This window comes from Theropithecus gelada, chromosome 3 (assembly GCF_003255815.1).
Source record: "Theropithecus gelada isolate Dixy chromosome 3, Tgel_1.0, whole genome shotgun sequence".
Lineage (NCBI taxonomy): Eukaryota > Metazoa > Chordata > Mammalia > Primates > Cercopithecidae > Theropithecus > Theropithecus gelada.
This window is the reverse complement of record NC_037670.1, coordinates 134,946,127-134,971,592: the sequence shown is the minus strand read 5'-3', so window position 1 is coordinate 134,971,592 and position 25,466 is coordinate 134,946,127.

Sequence of the window (25,466 nt, the reverse complement as noted above, 5' to 3'; positions counted from 1 at the left end):
TTGTGGGTAACCCGACCTTTCTCTCTGGCTGCCCTTAAGATTTTTTCCTTCATTTCAACTTTGGTGAATCTGGCAATTATGTGTCTTGGAGTTGCTCTTCTCGAGGAGTATCTTTGTGGCGTTCTCTGTATTTCCTGGATTTGAATGTTGGCCTGCCCTACTAGGTTGGGGAAGTTCTCCTGGATGATATCCTGAAGAGTGTTTTCCAACTTGGTTCCATTTTCCCCCTCACTTTCAGGCACCCCAATCAGACGTAGATTTGGTCTTTTTACATAATCCCATACTTCTTGCAGGCTTTGTTCATTTCTTTTTCTTCTTTTTTCTTTTGGTTTCTCTTCTCGCTTCATTTCATTCATTTGATCCTCAATTGCTGATACTCTTTCTTCCAGTTGATCGAGTCGGTTACTGAAGCTTGTGCATTTGTCACGTATTTCTCGTGTCATGGTTTTCATCTCTTTCATTTCGTTTAGGACCTTCTCTGCATTAATTAGTCTAGCCGTCAATTCTTCCACTTTTTTTTCAAGATTTTTAGTTTCTTTGCGCTGGGTACGTAATTCCTCCTTTAGCTCTGAGAAATTTGATGGACTGAAGCCTTCTTCTCTCATCTCGTCAAAGTCATTCTCCGTCCAGCTTTGATCCGTTGCTGGCGATGAGCTGCGCTCCTTTGCCGGGGGAGATGCGCTCTTGTTTTTTGAATTTCCAGCTTTTCTGCCCTGCTTTTTCCCCATCTTTGTGGTTTTATCTGCCTCTGGTCTTTGATGATGGTGATGTACTGATGGGGTTTTGGTGTAGGTGTCCTTCCTGTTTGATAGTTTTCCTTCTAACAGTCAGGACCCTCAGCTGTAGGTCTGTTGGAGATTGCTTGAGGTCCACTCCAGACCCTGTTTGCCTGGGTAACAGCAGCAGAGGCTGCAGAAGATAGAATATTTCTGAACAGCAAGTGTACCTGTCTGATTCTTGCTTTGGAAGCTTCCTCTCAGGGGTGTACTCCACCCTGTGAGGTGTGGGGTGTCAGACTGCCCCTAGTGGGGGATGTCTCCCAGTTAGGCTACTCAGGGGTCAGGGACCTGCTTGAGCAGGGAGTCTGTCCCTTCTCAGATCTCAACCTCCGTGTTGGGAGATCCACTGCTCTCTTCAAAGCTGTCAGACAGAGTCGTTTGCGTCTGCAGAGCTTTCTGCTGCTTTGTTATTGTTTTCTGTGCCCTGCCCCCAGAGGTGGAGTCTACAGAGACAGGCAGGTTTCCTTGAGCTGCTGTGAGCTCCACCCAGTTCGAGCTTCCCAGCAGCTTTGTTTACCTACTTAAGCCTCAGCAATGGCGGGCGCCCCTCCCCCAGCCTCGCTGCTGCCTTGCCGGTAGATCACAGACTGCTGTAATAGCAATGAGGGAGGCTCCGTGGGTGTGGGACCCTCCCGGCCAGGTGTGGGATATGATCTCCTGGTGTGCCTGTTTGCTCAAAGCGCAGTATTGGGGTGGGAGTTACCCGATTCTCCAGGTGTTGTGTGTCTCAGTTCCCCTGGCTAGGAAAAGGGATTCCCTTCCCCCTTGCGCTTCTCAGGTGAGGCAATGCCTCTCCCTGCTTCAGCTCTCGCTGGTCGGGCTGCAGCAGCTGACCAGTACCGATCGTCCGGCACTCCCCAGTGAGATGAACCCAGTACCTCAGTTGAAAATGCCGAAATCACCGGTCTTCTGTGTCGCTGGCGCTGGGAGTTGAAGACTGGAGCTGCTCCTATTCGGCCATCTTGCTCCGCCCCCCCTCGATTTTTTAGATCTTAATGTATATTGTGTTCTTTTCTTTTTCACGTATTTTATCCTCCATGACCCTAGTCTATACAAAAGCTCAACATTTTATTTTGCAGACCAGATCTTCTAGGATGCTTAAGGATTCCATTTATCCCTGGGCTTTTAACATTAAATATTTAAACTCCATTTATAAGATTTTTAGGCAACTGGTCTGTGCAAAGTTAATACCATCATCCCGATATAACATATAATTCTAAAAGTTTCAGATCTGATTGAACATAAGGGTGTTGCAGAAGACTCATTTGCTGAGGCTTATTCTAGCTCCACTCTGGATTAATGACCAGAGAAACCTACTGGGACCCTCAGTTAAAAATGCCATTATATACAGATAAAAGCCTTTTATATCTGGAAGAATTCTTCAAGTTTATGTGGTCTAATTAGTGGGGTGCTACTATCTTCATATGTTTGGCAGAAAATATAATTTCTTTGATATGTTTTTTATTGACACAGTTTCAGCAGTGTTTTAGAGTGTCATCCATCTCTCTTGTTTTCTTGTCACAATTTACATAAAATGTCATGGAGTATAGCCTGGTTTGGTGTATTAACCACTCTAAGAATGACTACTTTTCTGTATATCTAAAAATCACATTTGAAATATAATTATGACATTCTAAGCCTAAGTCTTTTGTCTTGAAGCCAGAATAAATAACTTTTTACAGTATTTGAATTCTGAATGTCAGCTGCTATAAATTCATAACTTTTCGATTGGGAATTCGATCAGTATGAATTACAGGGGTGGTAGTGGGATAGAAAGAGTCTAAAATTAAAATCTCATCAATCTAGTTAGAGCTCTACCAGATGGATTTAATTCACTACAGAGGCTAAGCAGGGCCAGCTGCTCAACCTTCCCTGGTGATCAGCGATAGAACTGGTTTGATAGTAGTCACTGCTTTAATAGATTAGCTTTGTGTCTTTCTGTCTCTCTCAATCTTTCTCTCTCCGCGTTTCTCTTCTTTCTTTTCTGATGGGGGTTGCATGTAAGTTCAGGCTAATACTGACTGTTAGTATGGATTTTAAATTTCATAGACCTTCTAAAAAGAAGGTTTTTTGTTTGTTTGTTTTGAGACAGGGTCTTGCTCTGTGGTCCAAGTGAAGTGCAGTGGTGCAATTACAACTCACTGCAGCCTTGACCTCCCGGCAATCCTCCCACCTCAGCCTCCTGAGTAGCTGAGACCACAGGCACATGCCACCATGCCTGGCTTTTTTTTTTTTTTTTTTTTTTTTTTTTAATTTTTGTAGAGACAAGGCCTCCCTGTGTTGCCCGGGTAGGTCTTGAACTCCTGGGCTTAAACGATCCTCCCTCCTCAGCCTCCTAAAGTGCTGGGATTATAAGCGTGAGCTTCTGCTCCCTGCTCTAAAAATAATTTTGACATGATGACCACTGTGCTATTCTTTGCTAGATACAAGCAAACATTTTACAGACCTGAAAGTGTTAACACAGCTTTCAAAACAAACTAATTTTATAACCCAATCTAGGTTCAGCTCCACAGAAATTAAGCTCTCTGATAATATTTTTGATACAAGAATTCAATTAGTGTATCTGGATCTGATTGACAAGATAGTGGGGCAGTTGTATGAGGTAGATATTATTACTATCTCCTCATTTCATAGAAGATAAAAATGAGGTTTTGAGAAAAATATTTGCCCATGATAGTCACAGAGAGTATCTCCCAAGGTCACCTAAAATTTTCAGAAGACAGTAAGTGAAGGAATGGTCTAAACTCAGTTCTACTGACTCTGAAGCCTAGGAACTTGAATGGCTACTCTATGAGCCTCCTGTATGTGAGGGAGTTAGACCCTGTGTAAGAAACTGGATTCCCTCCTAGCAAATTTCAAGTATAAAGCTGAAGAAAAAAAGGAAGAAATAGAATACTCCTCATGTAACCATCTCTCTCTTCTTTTCGGGGGGCAAGAACTGTGCCAGCTTTATGATTGTGCCCATTCTCTCAGGGTCCCAGAGCTGCACGTGTCTCTCCACTTCCACCCTACTCTCTTCTTAAAGCACAGGATTTTGGGCTCTTCCCTTCCAGACTGGCTGTACTTTCATTCCCCATCCTCCTTTCCTACCTGTCCTTTATCTTCTGTGGTTACAGCTCTTCTCTCGATCATCCTATTGGACTTTTAACATCTCGATGGAAAGAAAAAAGTTTGCAACAAATGAATTTAGATGTAATGTCCATCCACCGATACTGAAATATTTTGTTTACCTTCAGGTAGTGTTTTTTTGGGGGCTGTGAGAGTATGTTCTCACATTTTATCATAACTACAAAAGAAAAGAACAACAGAACAGTCATAGCAGCAAGAGTTTTGAGTTTTGTGTCCCAGAACATTAGTTTTCTGTTTCTGGCATAGTTGAACACAGGAGTGAAATCTAGGAAGAATGGGAGGAAACTTAAATGAGTCTTCCATGTAGGACCTGCTTTATTTCTCAGGCATCTTGCTATAGTGCCTGTGAAGAACATGAGCTTTTCAAAAATTTTTCTTAGCTTTTATTTTTGTTTTAGACGTAACAATGTCTTGGTTTTGAAAATGCAATAACAAGGCTGGGGGCAGTGGCTTACGCCTGTAATCCCAGCACTTTGGGAGGCCGAGGCGGGTGGATCACCTGAGGTTGGGAGTTCGAGACCAGCCTGACCAATATGGAGAAACCCCGTCTCTACTAAAAAACACAAAATTAGCCGGGCGTGGTGGCACATGCTTGTAATCCCAGCTACTCAGGAGGCTGAGGCAGGAGAATCGCTTGAACCCGGGACGTGGAGGTTGCCGCGAGCTGAGATGGTGCCATTGCACTCCAGCCTGGGCAACAGGAGCGAAACTCTATCTTAAAAAAGAAAAAAAAAATCCAATAATGTTAAAGGGTTATAATAAAAGTTAACTCCCTCGCTATCCTTCAGTCCCAGTTGTTCTTTGATAGTTACCTCCACGTCTCTAAATAATATGCTTTTACCGCCATTTCTTGACTTGTAAATTTTGAAATCGCTTAACTTCCTGCTATGATAGTGTCAAAAAGAAAATCAGATCAAATTACAAGAATTTTTAAAGTTTATTGTTATACAAAAAGAAAAAGTACAGATCATGATGAGGGAGACTTCAATCCAAGGGGTAGGAAGATGGCCTTACAGCAGTTCCAGCTCAGTTTATGGAGCATAAAGGAGGAAGTATCTTGACCTTTTTTGTGATTGGTTGGTATGCTTTAACATTCTTTTTAAGGCAAGCAGAGCTGTTTAAGCTGATTTTTTCTATAGTTGATTGATTTAATTTCACTGAATCATGCTGACAAGGACATAAAGCTTCTGTTTTGTGTTTCATTTACGATTAGAGCTAGCATTTGGGGGAAATTAGGATGACTTCAGTTTTGGTGGTGTGGTGATTGGGTTGTTGACCTTGAATTATGTCTAAACTGTGGCCTTCACTTTTTTTTTTTTTTTTAACAATAGGAAGAATGTAGATCTCTTCCATCATGCTCTGCCTTTCCTATGATAAAATCATCTTTGGTGATGTCAATTATGTTTACAACATGAAGAATATGTACATATTCGTTATGCAACCAAATCCTGACTGTAAGAATATTTCCTTCTTTAAAGAGCATTCTACTCTTCTTGCTATTTTCTACTTTAGCATTCTCACATCTTTAGGATGTCCCAATCCTTAAGTGGTCTGTGAGCTGGGGTCTTATAAGGTAATTTGGCTAACGCTTTAGGCTATTATCAGTTACCACCTCTGTGCCCTGTTTCCATCTTTCAGGAACTTGTGGGTATTTCTCATCTGCCGAAGGTCCCTTTCTTACTGTCTTTGTTGGTTTATGGTGTTTCATTTCACTACTGAATTTTAATTAGATCTGCAAGGAGAGAAAATAAACAAAGTGGTTAATCTATATTCTTAATTTGGGAGTCTCAGGTTACAATCAGGGACGTAAGATTTTCAGAGGTGGGCTTTAGAAAGAGCTCTCTGCTGTGTAGAAAAGATCCTGGAGAGCGTGAGTCTGGAAGCAGGGAGTCAGCCAGGAGGGAAAGATGGGATTTTCTGCCTGATTGAGTGACTTTGACATCAGGGGATGCAGAGTCATAGGCCTGTGTCATACCCATTTGGCCTGTCACTGGCCTTGTGGCCATGGTTAAGCTACTTTATTTTTCTAAGCCCCAGTTTTCTTATCTATAGCTCTATAATTCCCATAACTCATTTTTAGTACATACAAAAATACAAAAATCTAATTTAAAACAAGCAGTAAAGAAAGAAAAAGAATCATACGAAATAAAAAGAGCCTAGTCTCTTTTATCCTGCCCACTCTCTTTGAATACATCTTTTTATATTTTCTCAGAGTAACAGCACAACTTAGCTTGAATACCTCTCAGCCAAAAGACTTCTAGAAGCAGTGTCTTCTAGAACTGGCCTTCTAGTATTGGAGTCACTATACTTATGGCCCTGCTTTGGTAGCTGAGTTGAGTCTAAAGCTTACTTTATGAAGAGATTCCTTTCTAGGGAACATCTTCGGGTGGGAGGAGGAGTTCACGTGAGAATAGAGAAGCTGATTTGCTTATACTGGGCTTAAACCTTTGGCATTACCATTAACCATGCCGTGAAAAGACATTATGGTATCCCAGGATGGAGAAAACAAGCAAAAGGACTTTGAGAGATGTCCAAATTAATCTTTAAAATGCATTCTATGACTAAGAAACATTTTAATCTTGGACTCAGTACAAAATTTCAAAACTTAAACTCAATGAGCCGTAATAGGACTAATCATAAAATTCTTAACGGTAACAGCCTTTAATTATTGCAAGCTGTAGCAATGCCTTGTAATGCTAACACAGATGATATGCTACCACACTCTTTTTTCAAAGGGTAGAACTATTTCAAGTACCCTACAAAATAATTACACTTCAAAGTGCTCCCTAGGCTTGGGGCCAAAAAGGGAAAAAAAAGCAAAAGGGAGAAAGTAAAACCATACAAAGACAGAAAGCTTTCACCTCTGTAGGATTTTATCTCAATTTATTGATATGATATGATAATTGTAATTGGAATTATACTGAATTCCATTATTTCAGATCTGAGGAACTAAAATTCATAGACTTATTCATGTTAAAACTGAGAGTAATTTGTTCAAAATATCCTGGTGAGAAGAAAATTGCCTTACGTCTTTGAGGGGTCGTAATGGTTTTCACGGTGTCTCCAATAAACCCATTGCAGGACATAACAGATAATTGAAAACAAAAGCTGAACATATTAAGTCTGTTAGTATCAAGGTTAAAGTAGTGGAATAAAGTATTCAGCTTAAGTGATGCTATTAATGCAGTGCCTTCACATGTGGTCCATCTAACACATTAATACTTAATATGGCACTTATGCTTTTCATAGAAAGCTTCTACTCTCACTGATAATTTGAATATTTTTTGGAAGGTAGAAAATTTTTTCCACAATGAACATTTTTTCCTAAAAACCTTTTAACTGTAGGTTAATTCAGCAATTGTGGCATGATCAAAAAAGACCAAAACTAACCTGAGGGACAAATCATCGTGACTGCCAGACCCATGAATTTATTGTCTTATCCTGTAAAATGAAAACATATTTATAGTATCTATGCCAATAACACATAGACTGACGAAAGCAACTGTATTGAACTCATGAATGGCATTAAGCCTGTATTTTCCCCAAAACCTTGAAGGGAAACATTTTTGTTTTTTAATTTTTTCAGTTATTTAAAAAGAATACCTTCCCCCATCTCCATTTTTTCCCTTGTTTTGCATCCTATATTTGTCCACTGCACTTTTTGTTCATGTTATTTCCTCCTATTATTTTCTCTTCCCTCTTTATTTCCTCCCTCCCTCCTGCTTTCCTTCCACATTTTACTTTTGCAGCCTTCTTCTAAGCAACAGAAAGACAGAGGCAGTGAATTATATGCTTATTCAAAGTGTTGAAATCATAGAATCTTCAGTATTTACATAAATCAAAGCCATGAGAAGACCGTGTTTCTACTTTAAGTTTTTTTCATCCCTACCCTGAGCTTATAGCCAGTGATATCCATTAATATAACTGAATAAATTAATATTATTTGAATAAGTCAATATTACTATTTAACTCTCTTACTCAGGTCTTTATTGTCTCCAATCCAAACTAATTGCAGCCATGAAGGATTTTTGGGCATACAAATGGGACCGTCTTTTGCCTCAGAAATCTCTGTGGCTTCCCAGCAACCACAGCAATGCCATCACCCTTGATATATTAGGCTCATCACTGTATGATCTCTGCCAGCGGTTCCAGTCTCTTCTGCCTCCCTCCCCTAATGGCAGCATTCCCCTCCTAGACTTCAGACTTTACTTCTGCTTTTCTCTCAGCTGTCTCATTCTTTCTTCCACTTATCTGACTCCTTAGCAGTCTTTAAATTTCAATCCAAATTAGACATTTCCATGGTAAATATCCCTGATGCCTCCTTTCTCAGGCAGATTGAAGCGTAATTTTCCCTGGGCTCCCATTTTAATTTGTGAGTACCCACCCATTAATATATGTGTTAATTCCATGTATGTTTGCGTGCCTTCACACAAGACGCAGAATTCTAAATTCCTTGAAGGCAGACTGTAATCCAGACTCAGGTCTTTCTGACTTCAAAAGTCACTATGTTTTGTGTCATATTGGATGTGAAAGGTTGATGTCAATGGAGAAGTTGAAGGTGCCACTGAGATCTCAAATTTAACTCATTGGAAAGATGGTGATATTGTGGATGGAGAGAGGAAGCTGAAGGAGTAGGTTGTGGGTGGTAACATTAAATACCCATAATGGATGATTTGAATAAAAAGAGAAATTGGGTGAAGAATGGTTTGCTGAGAAAGGCCAATATTAAAGGCATGATGACAGGAGCTCGAAGAAGCAGTCAGAAAGGACAAAAGCAAGGATAGAAGCCAAAATAGACACATTTTTAAGGAGAAAGGAGTTAACATGTTAAAATGCTTTAATAAGTTCATTAAGTTTCTGGGCTCAAAATAGACCATTGTACATTGAGTTTGATAAATAGAAAATCATTTCAAAGAAATTTCAGAATCTGGGGTGGGATAAATCAAATTGTAATAAATTCTAGAGGGAGATGAAGTTGGAGAAGTATAGATTTGTATGCCATTTATGACGTTTGGACTTGAAAGTGGGTAAGGAAGAGAGGGTGGTATAGTTGCTGTAGGACCTATCTTAACTTGAAGGGAGAAAGAAGCTTATGTGAAGGAATTTTTAACATACTTGTAGGTTTAAAGAAGGCAGCTGGCAGGGATGAAGGATTTGAAAGTGCAGAAAATATGAAATATAATTGATGGGATTAATAGGTACAAGAGAAATAAAGGGGGCAGAATGCAGAGGACAGATGGACAGCTCAGCCTGGGTGAACAGACTTTCTCTAGATGGATGAATGGATGGATGGACAGACGGGATATTGACTGAAGAGGTAGTTATATGTGTCAAAGAACAGGGAGAGACTGGGTAACTTTATAACCTATGATCTTGATTTTTCTTTTGCTAAATGAGACAAACTCTGTGAATTGAAAAGATATTATAAGTGTTAGCTTTCTCTCTCTGTCTTGTCTTTCGGATTTTATGATGTTGGGGTGGGCATCACCTGCATTAGTCCAACTGATGAATCTATCAGTTGCCATTCATATTAGTCTCAGGTGAGCAACAATCTTCTGTCGCTCATTATGGAAAAGCAATTAAGCAGTACTAATGGACTGAACAGGCATTTACCTTTAATTTTGATATCTGAAGGTTTTTAAAAAATGCTTATGCAGGAAAATAATTTTTTCTTTTCTTGGTTGGATGGCTGGTTTGAGTATTTAATGCAATTAAAAGCAAACAAGCTTCGTAGTGTGTAGCTTTGCTTACTGGGTTAGTATAATTGCACAGGGTGAAGTTGGAGATGTACATATAACGCTTGGAAAGAATTGGGGGGCCTTGAAAGATTAGTTTTGGTAAAAATAAAATGTTACACTCGTAGGACCAAAACACCCAAAGCAGAGTAGGGGGCCTGCCCGAGGCACAGAAAGTCAGCGTCTTCATCTTCTTATCTGAAATTTTCAGGTAGTATAACTTGGGGGTAGGTCATATTTTAATTCATCCATATTTTCCAGACAAACACACTTAATTCTGTATGATTGCCTGGGCATAGATATCATTATTCCCCCCAAATCTTCACTGTGTTTAATTCATGAAATCTTTGTTTTTATGAAATCTTTGTTTTATGTTTTAAATGCCTTCAACTATTAAGTACAGTCTACTTAAAATATTTGATAGGTTAATGAAAAGGTTTTGAGTATTTAATTTTTAAAAATGGATTTTTTTTCCAATATGAGTTGAAATTCTCAATATAAAGAGGCCTTGGGGATTGGCTTTTTTGGCAAAATCATAATTGCTACTAGTTATAGAGTCCCTTCCACATGCTAAAAGCATTGTACACATTATCTTATTTATTTGAACAGCCACCATCTAATCTGACCATTTGTAAGTTTGGATGTTGCATGCTTGTTGACTCTAAAATTCCTCTGTAATAAGAGAATTAGCATGGTTTTTTTTAAAAAATTCTTCTTCTTAACCTATCACATGGTTAAGCCAAAAAAACAAACTAAATCATTGCTATCTAAATAAAGCAATAATTGAAATGAAACAGTCATGTTTTTCTTCACAGAGACTGGTTTAGAAAGTGATGAATGCAAGGTAGTTTAAAAGTGCTAAATAGCCATTAATAAAATGTTTGTTGAATAAATTCATTTAACATTGTGAATACTACACGTAAGATTTTTAAATGTTCCACATAGCCTGGAATTATTTGGCTCATTTTTTCATGCTGCTTATAAGATTCTGACTTCCTCGAGTTGTTTGACTGCCATAGTATAAATTCATAACTTTCCGTATTTTCTTTGAACAGAGGAGAATACAACTCACACAGTATTTGCTGAGTACCTTTAATGTATTTGCAGAGTTCTGGGGTAGACCTTGGAAGGGAAGAAGCTGGGAGTATGGGTCACCAAGGGTTGGGTAGGAAGGATGCAAAACCAGTATATTTCCTGCTTGTAGAGTTTGCACACTATTGTAGGGGAGAAAGGGATAATACAAATTACTATGACACATTTAACAAATGCCAAGTAAAACTTATGAATGAAAGTACCGAAAAAAACTACCATTTTTATATGATTCTCTATTTGACATTTAAAATCGATTTTATGTTTTATTTCTATGGGATACAATGAAGCTTGAGGAAAAGTAGAAATGTATCTCTTCCTCCATTTCCCTTCTTCTGCTCCCCAGAAGTGCATCAGAAAGAAGTGCTATTTTCCAGGTTGAAATCTGGCCTATCAGTTCTAGAATGCCTATTCGAATTTACCCTCTTATTTTCTATTACATCTGGAATTTGCTAAGTGTTTCACAAACTAAACAATGAGCCAATTAGCAATTAAGCATTAATGACTCACTGTGGTAGCTCTTAGAGCTAATATATTTACAAATTTATGGGAACTTTTCTAAATCAAAATATTGGCTACAGTGGTAGTAATTACTGTCCACAGGGTGAATCTATGGGGAAATATTTTGGAGCTAGATTAGGTTTTGAGTCTTTTGTGTTAAAAACTCTTTATAGTCTTAGATTTCATCCTTCCTGCAAGACAGTTTCACACAAGCTGGCAAAATGTGCAAGACTCCTAGATCAGATATAAAAGGCAAGGTTATATGATAGATCTTATAGTAATGCTCACAGGAATAGCAGTAGCCAGAATATCATCATTTTATTTTGCCACTTCCTACACCCAGTTCCCACAGGATGATGCAAGAATGACCTGGTGATGCCTGCACACTGATAGGCTGTGTGTCAGGAGAGGTATGTTGAGCTTAGGGAGTGCAAATCTTTTATGATAGTATCAAGATAATCTGCTCAAACTTTGTCCCAGAGGGAGACATTCTGTTTATGATACTGGATGATAGGCAAACCTGCCCTTTGCTCTGCAGGAAGACACCATCTCTATCTTCCAAGCTGTTCACTATATAAACATCCTTGCAAGGTAGTCATACCAGAAGGGCAATTAGTGCCTCTGTGTGGAAGACATTCAGAAATGCACGACACCCATGGAAAATTGTCTCCTGACACTGTATTATGAGTTGTTTTTCAGCAAGTACCTCCTTTTACAAGCCAAGCAATGTTTTAGGTGCTCTAGAGTACACTTATCAACATCCTCATTTATTCCTCAAATGACGCTATGAAAGAGATTGTATTATTTCTGTTTTACAGATGAGGGGCCTAAGGCTTAGAGAAATAAAGTTACCTGCTAAAGTACAACGAGTGTCATTGTTGGGATTTAAGACCCAGATTTCTCTGACTCCCACATGACTGCCCTCTTCACTCCAAAGATCAACCTACTTTTCTATATAAGGGGCCTTGACAACTATAAGCACCCCATTGGAACATAAATCTAACTTAAAGGACTTTCTGCAGAAGGTGATTATACATAGCAATTCATTAAATGAATGAATAATACTCCTCTGTGTTTATGCGCCATTGACTAAATATTTAAAAGGAGAGACGGGATTAGTAAAGAAAAAGAAAAAGAAAAAGAAATCAGTCTCAATTAGGCTCAATTAAAGAACCTCTGACTTAAGTCTCCAGTTTTCTTCATATTTTACCTGTTTAGCTATCAGATAAATTCCATTACTGAATTTGATAATTTTTCTTTAAAAAATTTAAAAGGGTACTTTTCCTTTAAAAATTTTTAAAAGGGTACTTTTCTCCTTTTTTACTATAAAGGAAGTGGCTTTTCCTAATTCCCTACAGTTTTTCTCCTAGAGGTTGTCCTGATTGTGTGAGTGCCAAGTATAGCAATTTTTGCCTATGGCATCAGATGCTGTTTTTTTTTTAGAGAGGAAAGGTTCAATAATAAGATCAAGTAAGACTGCTGATTCTGGCCAGAATTCTTCAAAAGAAAGGTAGCTCTCTAGTAAATAAATACAAATTCTTTTCTTTTTCTTTTCCTTCTTCTTCTTGTTTCTTTCTTTCTTTCTTTTTTTTTTTTTTTTTTTTTTTTTTTTTTTTTTTGAGGTAGGGCTTCACTCCTGTTACCCAAGCTGAAGTGCAATGGCACAATCTTGGCTTGTTGCAACCTCCGCCTCCCAGTCTTAAGTGATTCTCCTGCCTCAGCCTCCCAAGTAGGGAGGATCACAGACACATGCCACTACATCTAGCTAATTTTTTTGTATTTATTTTTTAGAGGTGGGGTTTTGCCATGTTGCCCAGGCTGGTCTCAAACTCCCGAGCTAAAGTGATCTGCCTGCCTTGGCCTTCCAAAGTGTTGGGGTTACAGGCGTGAGCCACTATGCCTGGCCTAGTAAATATTTTCTGATCTTCACTTGGTTCAATACTTTGATTCTTTGGGACAGTTAATTGCCATCAAGAACTTGGTAGTAAGGATAGTCTTGACTTACTAACTACTAAAATATGGTCTGTGTTCTTGACCACCAAGGTGTGTTGAAAGTCACTTATGAATAGCTCTACTGTTCCACTTTATGTCCCACTGTTTGTGTGCATATTTCTAAGCACCATTCCCAGGACATGCTCTGTGTGGTTCTCTTCCTATGGTATAACATTTAGGCTGCTCTTTTTGCCTCTAATGCTCTCCTTCCATATTATTTCATGATCTTCAAGTTTCATCCCAAGAAGAGATGCCTGATCTTTCCCACAGATTGTAATACTTTCCTAAGGTGAACTGCCTTAGACTCTAGTTTTCCTTTTCATGGATCATTTTGATTTATCCACACAGACATAATGTAAACTTCTTTTGGCAGTAATGGGTGTCTTACTTATCTTTGTATATTGCATAAATTATATTTGACATCTGATATGGTTAGACTTTGTGTTCCCACCCAAATCTCACCTTGAATTGTAATCCTTATAATCCCGATAATTCCCACGTGTCAAGAGAGACCAGGTAAAGGTAACTGAATCATAGGCAATGGTTTCCTCCCATGCTGTTCTCATGATAGTGAGTGAGTTCTCATGAGATCTGATGGTTTCATAAGGGGCTCTTTCCCCTTCACTCAGCACTTCTCATTCTTACTGCCTTGTAAAGAAGGTGCCTTGCTTCCTCTTCGCCATCTACCATTATTGTAAGTTTCCGGAGGCTTCCCTAGCAATGCTGAACTGTGAAACAATTAAAGCTCTTTTCTTTATGAATTACCTAGTCTCAAACAGTTCTTTACAAGAGTATGAAAACAGACTCATACAACATCTTATAACTTTGAGGAGGCCCGAGGATACACTTCAGAACAACTGGCAAAGAGGACACATGGAATGCAATGTGAGAAGGTCACTGCAAACATTTCCCTGGTGTGATTAGGTCCCAGCTCCTTCTGCTGTATGCTAAAGGGTGTATGCTTCCACTTCCTGCCTGGCTGGGTGTGCCCACTCTGTTGGTGCCTTGCTTTCTACACTAGATATTTTCTGCTGAGACATTGAGGGGAGCTCCTTCCTGTGTCTTGACTTACCTAAAACATTCTGGGTCTGCCCTAGCATTGTTTGTTCTGAGGTCTCAGTACATGATATACAAGGAAAAAAAAATCTGATCCCAGTGTTGCTCACTTTTTTTGTTAAAAGAAACAAACAAAATAATATTCTTTTAATAATTAGTAACAGTAATTAGTGTTGTGAGCAGATGGCTTTCCATCTTCTTCCTACTTAAAGCAGTGTACAGGTTACACTTCAATTCTCCAGATGCCATGGTCTCTATGTGATGTCAAATGAGTAAAAATTAACTGGAATGTGTGTTTACATTGGCATAGATATAAGATTTCCGTGATGTTCCTTTTCCTGCTGCTTTTTTATATTATATGTATTCATATATTTATGTATATATAAATGTAGGTTTATATATGTGATATTATATGATACATATGTATGTAAATCGATGCAGATATATACACAATACACCTCAATTCTACAATGCATGTTTTCTGACACTAGTGTGCTTCTTACATTGACTTGTATATTTAATATAGCATTTCTTCTTTTGCAAAGCTATATTGAAAAAAGCGGATGGATCACGCATTTTACAATTGATAGCATCTTAGGAACAACTGAATATATTATTTATATGAGGGAAAGACTAGTTGAAAGAAAATTACCATAGTTTATAATGGGAACGAAGTCCTTTTACCAGAGTTAAGCACACAAATATGATTGCTCTGCCCTTAGATTTCTGAATAGAATGAGAGGCAGAGTCAATGTTTGGCTTCAATATAGCATTTACACAAGATGGCAAGCATTCCTGGGGATGCTGTAGTTCCAACAACACAATCTTCTCCAGTCTAACATCACAGTAATCTTTGTTGGCATTAAAGCTATTTCATCTCTGGCAGAGTAACATTCAGTGGATGGATTAGGAGTCTTATCTTGCTAAAACCAGCAACATCAGGAATCGATAGATGAATGACTTCTGCAAACGGTACCTGAGGGAGGAGCATACTTTTTTTCTTGAAGTTTCCAGGGATAATCCTAACATTGCAGATGGCACAAATGATGTGGTGGTAGAAGTTGATTATTCTGAATTTTTTTTTTTCAAGCTCATATTAGGTCCTAGCAGATGAACAACCTAGGTTCAGCTGTGTTTTTCGTTTGTTGTTTTGTTTTAAGCAATGGAAGGAAAATAACAAAAACATTTTGTTCCTTTTCTAGGTACAGAAATTGATATAGCACATAAACTTTACTGAAAACATCTAAATGAATCCTGCCAAACTGTTTGTAAAGCCTAACTTTATTTTTCATAAACAGTTTTACTCACTTCTGATATAAATATATGTGTATATTTCATTCACATGAACAGAGATAAAATGTTTTCTTCTGGGGTAACGTTCTTTTCTCTTTAAAAATGGTAACTTGTCAATTAAGAACTTTTCTAGGACTCAATTTCCCCATATGAAAAATGGCGAAAATGATAGTTTCTACATCAAAGGGTTATTATGGAGAATGAATTACATAATATAATAAGGCACTTAGCCTGATGCCTGACTAAGTAGGATTTTCATAAATAATAAATAAATAACAAGTAAATAATAGATAATAAATAATAGATAAATAAGAATTGTATGTAGCCACTTTTCACACTCATACATTTTTAGGTGTGTTCACAATTTGTATGTCTATCGTCCGTCAGCAGAATGTTTGTGCAGACATGCTCCAGTGAAAGCTGGGCTTTGCTTTTGTTTTCTAGTCCCTGCATCCCCACTCTTGGCAGACATCTTTTCAGATTCTGCCTGTAAGAAGCTTATTTCTTAGTGTCCAGAGATTATAGACATGTCTATGTTTGGCTCTGTGGAGGGCTGGTTTCCATGTGTATTCTCACAGCAAGACGAGTCCCCACAGTCGGAGCCTGGCTCACAACAACCACTTTCAACTCCCACTTCATTTTCCAGCCTTTCTCCATCTTGTGATGAGCAGCGGCTGCCACCACTGCCATCTCACTCAGTCATTCTCGGTCTCAAAATGCAGTGAAGCTTCTCTTCTCTGATCTCCCTACATTGAAGCAAATTATTCTTGCTCTTGTTGCTGGTGGAAAGTGAATTAAATTGAAGTCTGGAGTGCAGCTGACTGTACAAGAGACTCATTTTTTTGCTAAGCGATGTCATCAGCCCACAGCTTACATTTTCCTTCTTGGTTTTGTTTATTTGTAATTTGCCTACATATGGCATTAAACAAGCGCTGGAAAAAGAGAGAAAAAGGTAGAGAAGGTGATCATTGACATCCCTCATGCAAATCCCTTTTCTTAATTGTCTCACTCTCTCTCTGAGTGAACACAACTCCATACCAGTGAATGGTTCTCTGCCTTGGTGAAATAATACAGAGGCAAGCCTTGCTCCTGCTTTCTAGGGTAGACACGGGGAGCTTCTTCAAGATACAGAACAAGTCCAGGGACAGTTTCTTCTCTCACACATCATACATGCCACTGGCATGAATGGAAAAGGGTCGCCAGAGACCTAATGTGTATTGACTGCCATTGAAGTTCCAGAGGCTGTGTTAGATATTTACATTCTTAAAAATCAATAATAAAATGAATTGATTAGGAGCAATTACTTCAGACTGTTACCGGAAGGCAGGCCTTAGTGTGAGATGTGCAGTTTCTTGGCATGTTGAACAAAGAACTGAACAAAACACACAAAGTAACAAAGGACGGAAATAAAGGAATGAAACAGGGAAAGTAAAGATGTATTGAAGAAAGAGAACACTCCACCCGATGGGAGCAGGCCCAGCCAGTGGCTCAAGGGCCCTGGTTATAAGGTTTTCCGGCATTTAAGTACCCCCTTTTGATGTCTCAATTGGCCGGTCCTGTGAGTGAAGGATTTAGCTCATGGCCAGTTACAGGCTAGAGCAGATTGCGGCCCTATGCACATGAAGGGCTGATCCACGCTTCCTCCTCCCCTCCCACATCCGAGGCACTTTCCCTTTCCTTCTGAGGCATAGTGGGCAGGGAGGGTTGTAGGGGAGTCGCCTTTGATACTTTGTTACTGGGGTGTAGGGAGATGGGTTTTTTTTCTTTTTTGATTCACCTTTAGGAAGTTAGCACAAATTGGCCTTAGGTTCCCTGGCCCCAGACCCAGGTGTTTTTTGATCCAGCTTTAGGACGTTAGCACAAATTAGCCTTCGGCTGCCTGTCCTCAGACACAGGTGTTTTCCTTTTAATGATCTAGCTTTAGGAAATTAGCACGAACTGGCTTCAATTCCCCGCCTCCAGACCCTATTCTTCTGCCTCAAGACTTCTGAGAGAGCTGTGGTGTAATGGAAAGGAGAATTCAACACTGCAAGTTAGGAGACCATCGCTAGTACTGGTTCAGTCACTAAGGACCTGTGGCGGTACAGCAGAATGTCCCTTCACCAACGGTTCCTCTGTTTGTACGATGAGTGAGTTGAGTTTGTAACTTCTATGCTTAAAGTCACAAGATGGGCAAATTTTGGTGCCATTTTAACTCCTGGTTAACACCAGCATATGTTTATCAGTAACTGTCTTATTTTAAGTTTCAATTATTTAGTGATTGCTTATATAGCTGATAAAGCTTGGGGCTTTCTGATTTTTTTCCCTTTCCTCCTGCTGCTGACTTCTGGGCCATTTAAGCACTCGTTGATATATTTATCTCAGACTGGAGAAATAGCATAGATAGGAACTCAATGAAGTCCATTGAACTCCTTAGTAATAACTCTGATAAAAAGGATTCAGGTGAAAGGGCTGAAACCTTGCAATTCCAGTGAAATTTGGAAATTTATTTAATATTTTGATGAAGTTTGAGAACTTATTTTTCCATTTGTTTTGTATGTACTTTTGCAAATTAGAGGCAGAAAATGGCTATAAGGTAAACAAGAGTCTAGTTGGAATGAGGGATGTATAATCTCACATAAATCAAGGGACTTTGCATGGCTAACCTTGAGTTCCAAATTCATTTGGTACAGGACTAAAAACTAATTCCCATACATGAAGTGCCAGGATGAACTATGAAAGCAGATGGAGTATTTTATATATCTACTAGTACAAGCCTTTTCCTGGAAACAGACTAAGTCAAGGCTTTCCCAGTAATTAAAGAAACATTGTCAGGATTGTTTGCTTAATTGGCTAAATTGTGTACTTATAAAAAACACACCTTCGGGAGGCCAAGGCAGGAGGATCACCTGAGGTCAGGAGTTGGCGATCAGCCTGCCCAACATGGTGAAAACCTGTCTCTATTAAAAATACAAAAATTAGCTGGGTGTGGTGGTGGGCACCTGTAATCCCAGCTACTTGGGAGGCTGAGGCAAGATAATTGCTTGAACCTGGGAGGTGGAGGTTGCAGTGAGCTGAGATTGCGCCATTGCACTCCATCCTAGGCGATAAGAGCCACACTCTGTCTCAAAAAATAAACAAAAAACAAACAAACAAAAAAACAAAAACAAAAAAAGCCCCACAAACAAACACCCCTTTGAGGGATTAAAGAAGATTAACATCCTAACATTATTACTATATGTCTGGCATTTTGTCTAGCTCATTATATACTGTATTTCATTTAATTCTCAAAAAGGAGCAGTAACATCTATGATGCCCAAAACATACTTTATTCCGTTAATGCCAACAGGAAGGCCATTGTTGTTCACCACATTTATTTATTTTTTCCTTTCTTCTGCTTGTTTTCCTCTGCTCACATCTCTTCCTTGTTCTACTTTCCTGGACTCCTTGGTCCCAGCAGCTGATAGTCATTCCTTTTCTTCCTTCCCCTTCCATGTGCTTCCTGCTGTGCAGTCTTGGGCCTGCCCCAGGCTCCCGTGGGTGTCCTTTAACTTCCCTGGCAACTTTTGAGATTAAAACTGTTGCAGGCTGCTGGCATAAGTCAAGTCACATTTGGCAAAATGTGTGTTATGTATCTGGAAACTGGGTTGTACTCATTCTAGGGCAATTAACTGGATAATTGCTCTGGCATAAAGACAGCCTTGTACTATTCTTGTAATGAAATAAATAATTTTAACTATAGTTCTACCTACTACTTCCAGAGTGTAAAAATCCTGGCCCATTCTTACTGTAGATCAATTAAATGTCTCTGAAGCTTCTTTATGTTCTCTTTTGTAGGAATTTTGCTGGCCATAATCATTGTGTCGTTTTTGAAGTGGGCGTCCTTGGTCTCTCATGGAATAAAAACCAAATGCTCCCTGAATTAAGCAAAGTGTGCATGGGAGGAAGCAAAAATCTCATAACCTTTTCTTCCTCTAATTTTCTTTGGCCAGGGCATTCTCCTGCCTTGTCTCGCACTTCAGATAAATGAACACAAAAAGGGTGAAGAAGTCCATAGTTTTAATGGGTGATATTTGAAAGAATTTTACAAATGAGAAGAGGAAGGATATTCCTGGTCTGATACTGGTATTATATATATCATTGACTAGTCACTCTAGCTGATCTGACCTAGATCAGCTTCTGCATAGTTACAGAGAACCTAAACCATGTGTTCAGTTTTGTGCTGTGTGCTGTTCTGCAAATGGGGAAAATAATTGGGTAACTTGCCCCTAGGACCTTATCATGCTTTTGGGAAGTTCAGAGACTCCATACACCTAACAAGAATGAACTATGCAGGAGAGCTGGGGTGCCTTTTAAATTCTTTTCAGTGCATATTAAGAGCTGCTGGTATTCAGATGAAACAAAAAGATCTGTATGGTCCAAAAAGATTTTTTTTTGGAGAATGTGGGGCTGGAAATAAGCCTTAAAGAATGTGTGGCAAGTTAGTAAGAAAGAACAGGGTGTCTCAAGCAAGGGATATTTTTCCTTGTGTCTCTCTCCTCACTCCCCATCTTCCCTACTCTTTTATGGTGAAACTGGGCAAACAAACCAATCAGTGAGGCAGAGTAGATGAGTTTTCAAGTTTGGGAATCTGATTGTTGGTTTGGATTGTTGTTTGTCACTTGCAGGCTGTGTGTTCTTGATTCAAATTTCAAGTTTGTCATCTATAAAATAAGGATGATGATGGCACTTATCTCTGGATTTTTCGGAGGATTCCTTGTGATATTCTTAATTTATTCAACACATGTTTTTGAGCACTTAGTTCTTGGTCCTCTGCTAGGCTTTGGGAATGTAGAAGTGGACACAATGGATACATCTTTATCCTCAAGGAGCTTAGAGTCCAGCAAGGAAGGCAGATGCAATTACATAACATGCTTCCCAGAGTTCCTGGGTCATAGCAAGTCTTCAGTTGTATATTGGTACATATCAGCTGCTATTTTCAATAATTACAGTAATTCAAGTGGGGACCTACAAAATAGAAAAAAAAAATACCTTTAATCTTCTGCCAGCACAATTGGATTAGCCAGTGGTATTTTGCAAATTCAATATTTTGTGTTGAGTAACCAAACTTCCTTGAAAGTTTCCCAATCTAAAGAGTATCATAGTATATTGATCTTAATACATAGTTATACATCAGGTTGAACTATACCTCTTTGAGAACAGTAGTTCTGTCTTTACCTTTGTATGACCAGTGACAAATAAACTGTATAGCATGGTGGGGCTACTCAACTATGAAACTGATTTACTTTCTCGACTTCCATTCTGAATAAAATTTATCTAGTCACCCACATCTTTGGCCTTCAAAGCTGCAATGCTGTGTAAATGATACCTTGGACGTATCTCAACTCAGTAATCACTTCGTCTTATAGAATGTTGTTGTCTTATCTACATTTTGTCCTCTCCCCCCTCAAGTTTTTGATGCCAACCATCACAGATTCCTGAGAAGCAGACTGTGATTCAGAGATTGGGGTACAGGAAGTTTATTAGGAAATTCTCTTGGGGCCATATTTGATACGGGGAGGGATGGAAAGAAAGCAAGATTGGTCAGAGGGAGAAGTTGGGCTATCATGAGGCCTCATTGGAGGTCTCAGCCAGCCCAAAGGGAGCTCTGAAGTGGGATGGGTCTTTCAGAGTTGTCCTGAGTTAGGGCAATGTAGCCCCAGGCTGTTATGTCTCCATGTTGATCAATCATTGGATGAGGGCTGTCCCAGGAATAGGGCATGGGCTCCGGTGAGGTGGCTGTCTCCAGCCAAGGCAACTCCCTAAGACAGCTGGCTGTCAAAGGAGCAATCACAGAAGCTGAGAGAACAAGACCCTATTCCTGAAGTGGGATCTGGGTGGCACGTCACAATACCTACTACACACACAGTCTTCCCTAAAAGGTAAATTTGAGATTGGGTCTAAAGTGATATGTTTCTAGTTTTTATATTCTACCAAGGGAGCACCCATGCTGTATTAAATGATTATAGAATCAACATTCAACAATTTTAGGTCTTCTAAAAGCTTCCGTCACAAGAGAAACTTGACAAGACAGTATGACTTGGATTCTCTGAGCTATGTAGTCACTGGGTTAGAGAGGAGACTGGAGAGTATCCATATAATCAGTCCATATTTACGACTAATCTTTCCCCCTCATATTTGGTTATATGTGAAATGGCTGAAAACTTTTGCTTTTTTTTATGAGCTGTTTCTTGAATTCTGAGTCAGCATTCTCTCAGGAAAATGTTATAGTTAAATTAGATAGTTGCTTATCATTTACTGTCTTCTCTATTGCGTGTGTATTCTTAATCTTGTTTACATTAGCAATAAATAACTCCTGGAGAGCATAATGATACTTTTATTTCCATCAAGCGCTGTGATCACAGCTTTAGTCATATCATAACACATTGCTGTACCAAGCTAAGTTAATGACTCCTCAAGACAGTGTAATAAGCTCATAAATGAGCGTTTATTCAATTTTTAGTAATTGTGGGTTAAGTCTTCCAGGAATGTATAAAATACAGAGCCTTCTGAGTTTATGATTTTTTTTTTGCTTTTAAATTAATTTAATTTGTTACCATATATCTGATGTATTTCAATTCCAATTCAGAGATGTTGATATCGTGTCTTGTTTAAAAATTCATTCTTTAATGGTTTTATGTTTATTTTTTGAAATAAAAAAAGAAACCCTATAATGTAACATGGGGGTGGGGGCAAAAGCAAATTATATGTAAAAAAATCAATTTTCATCCAATGATGTGTCTTATTTGAGGCTGTTCATGCTTTTGAAGAGAAAATATGTAATACTTAAGAAATTTGCTTCTCTGGATAAAAGATGTTTGTTAACATTATAAGCCATGAGCTTTCTATTTAGCTATATTTTGCTATGCATGTTTTAAAGAAAGTGTTTCATTTTAAATGACCAGAAAAAAAATCCCCAAACAAAACAAAATAGGTTAATGACCAGTGACAGATCTAAGAATTTCCATTTTAAATTTTCTATAATTAAACCTAAGGCTGTTCTTTTCAAACATTTTAAAGCTTCATAATATTTTTACTCAAATACTGAAATATCAGTTGAAAAAACATTCATTTTAGTTTAGTATGGAGATTCATACTCCCCTCCAAAACTAGGTATTTTTGATTATTTTCTTTTCTAACTGAAAAAAACGTATGCAAAATCTCAGAGAGATATATATGTATGTGTGTATATATATATATGTGCTGTGTGTATAAAAACTATAAAGGATAAGATGATAAATCTCTATGTATCCATCACTCAATTTCATCATTTATCAAGTCATGCTGAATCTTGTTTGTTTTATGTCTACCCTACTCACTCTCCTTTGTCCCTACTTAGATTTTTTTAAATATTTTATGATTTTATCTATATATACTTTAATAGGTACCTTTATAAGGATTATTTAAGACATAGTACCAGAGGCTTCTTATTATACCTAAAAGTTAACAATAATTTTCCAAGAGCATTGGATACCCAATAAGTGTTCAAAATCTCTGACTATGTCAGTATTTTAAAAAAGATTATTAGTTTAAATCAGTATTCATATAAGGCTTATACATTATAGTTGGTTGATAAAACTTTGATGTCTCTTTTGCCATATAGGTATCCTCTCCATCTTTAATTTTTTTTTTAATAGTCTCTTTGCTGAACCAATTGGCTCATTTATCTTGCACAGTTTTCCATAGTCTGGATTTTGCTAATAGCATCTTATATCAGTTAACACGTTCCATTGTCCTATTGCCTATAAATTGACAGTAAGATCTAGAGAATTGATCAGATTTAATTTTTTGAGAAGAATATTTCAAGTAATATGTTGTTTATCTGTCAAGAAGTGTGAAATACCTGGATGACTTTTTTTTATTATTGACTAGATATATTACATAATTATGATGTTGAAACATTAAAATTCTATCACTCCTACTTAATTTGTTAGCTGAGATACTTCTATAAAGAAATACCTCTCTTCATCAACTATTTAGATATCCTGAGGTATATACAGTTTGTATACAGATACAGTTTGCCTTATTTTTCTCTTTATTTGCAATTTTCAAAATAACAAATTGGTTCCCAGTATACTTTAAATATGATAAGTGAATTTTTTAGTTGTTATCTATCACATTTTAAATATATTTAATGTGTTCATCCATAGATGCAATTAAACTTATTGATATTCAAGAGTCCCATCTTTGGCCAGCGGGAGCCTCTTTAAGTTGGCTTTTGTGACCCTTTAACCCATCCGAAATATTCTTCAGTAGCTTTCTAATTTTCTATATGGCAAGAAGTGCCAGGCTCATTTTATGTCAAAGATCTGGAATCAGTCATTGCTCTAGAATTCTTGGAAATAGTATTAAAAGTAACAATCTAGGTGGTAGGAGTTATTTGCTTATTGTGAAAGGCCACTTATTGCTATTAGGTTGGTCATTGTATCAGGGTTTTTCAGTGAACCGAGCTTTTTTTGGTTAGTAAATTATATCATAAGTTCATATTGACATATTCTACTCACTTTTAATACTATAAGATTTTTTTACTTAACTCCATTGATCTGACATGTGTTTCCTTTGTCTTATGCTGAAAATCTCAGTTCACAAGGAAACCAGTATAATGATTCATTTGCTTTGTTTCATGATATACACACAATGGACACAGAATAAAACATAAACACTGCCATCAAAAATATGATGACTAAAGTTTAAAAAAATTTGCAGTTATGTGTGTACTTAGTTTACATCTCACCTAGCATATATAGTAGAGCTGTGGTGTTTCAAAGTCAATTAAAATAGTTTTCACAGGGTGATATGACCCGGCTCTGTGTCCCCACCCAAATCTCATCTTGAAGTTTAATCTGAATTGTAATCCCAAAGTGTTGGGGGAGGGACCTCGTGGGAGATGATTCGATTTATGGGGGCAGTTCCCCCATGCTGTTGTTGTGCTAGTGAGTTCTCATGAGATCTCATGGTTTTATAAAGGGTTTTTGCCCTCTTCGCTCTGCACGTCTCTCTCCTGCCGCCATTTGAAGAAGGAGGTGTTTGCTTCCTCTTCTACCATGATTATAAGTTTATTGAAGCTTCCCCAGCCATGCAGAACTGTGAGTCAATTAAAACTTTTCCTTTATAAATTACCCATTCTCAGATATTTCTTCATAGCAATATGAAAACAAATAATACATAGGGTAAGTTACGCTACAAACTCAATACACAGGGTAAGTTATGCTACAAACTCAATACATAGGGTTCATTTGCTTTGTGTTGCTTTAACCTTTTATAACTTTTAAAAAATATTAAAGTTATTTACAATATTTTAATTGTTCCAATGTCAAATATAATAAACAAGGTATATTCAGAAAAGTCTTGTCCTCTTGGCCCTATGCCTTATCTACTATATAGATAACCACTTTAAAAAGTTTTTAATTGATCTCTCCAGAAGTATTTCATTTGGTATTTAGGTAAGTTCTAATGTTTACTTTATACTAATATTCTTATACAATAACCGTAATCCCTTTCTTTCTGAACGTTGTCTTTTAGTGTCCTATCGCAAGCAATATTAAAAGTAGCAAATAGCCTATTTCCTCCCTCCCCATTCTTTCCTAACATTTAATGTAAAGCATTAATTTTTTGGTTAATAAACATAAGACAATCATTAATTTTGATAATTAATTTTGATTAATCATTAATTTCATATACTTCATTCTTCACTTTGATTATTTTTTTAGAGACAGGGCCTCTCTCTATCACCCAGACTAGAATGCAGTGGCATGATCATACCTCACTGTAAACACAAACTCCTGGGCTCAAGCAATTCTCTCACCTTGGCATCCCAGGTAGCTGGGATCACAAGTGTGTGCTACCATGCCCAGGTAAATTATTTTTATTTTTA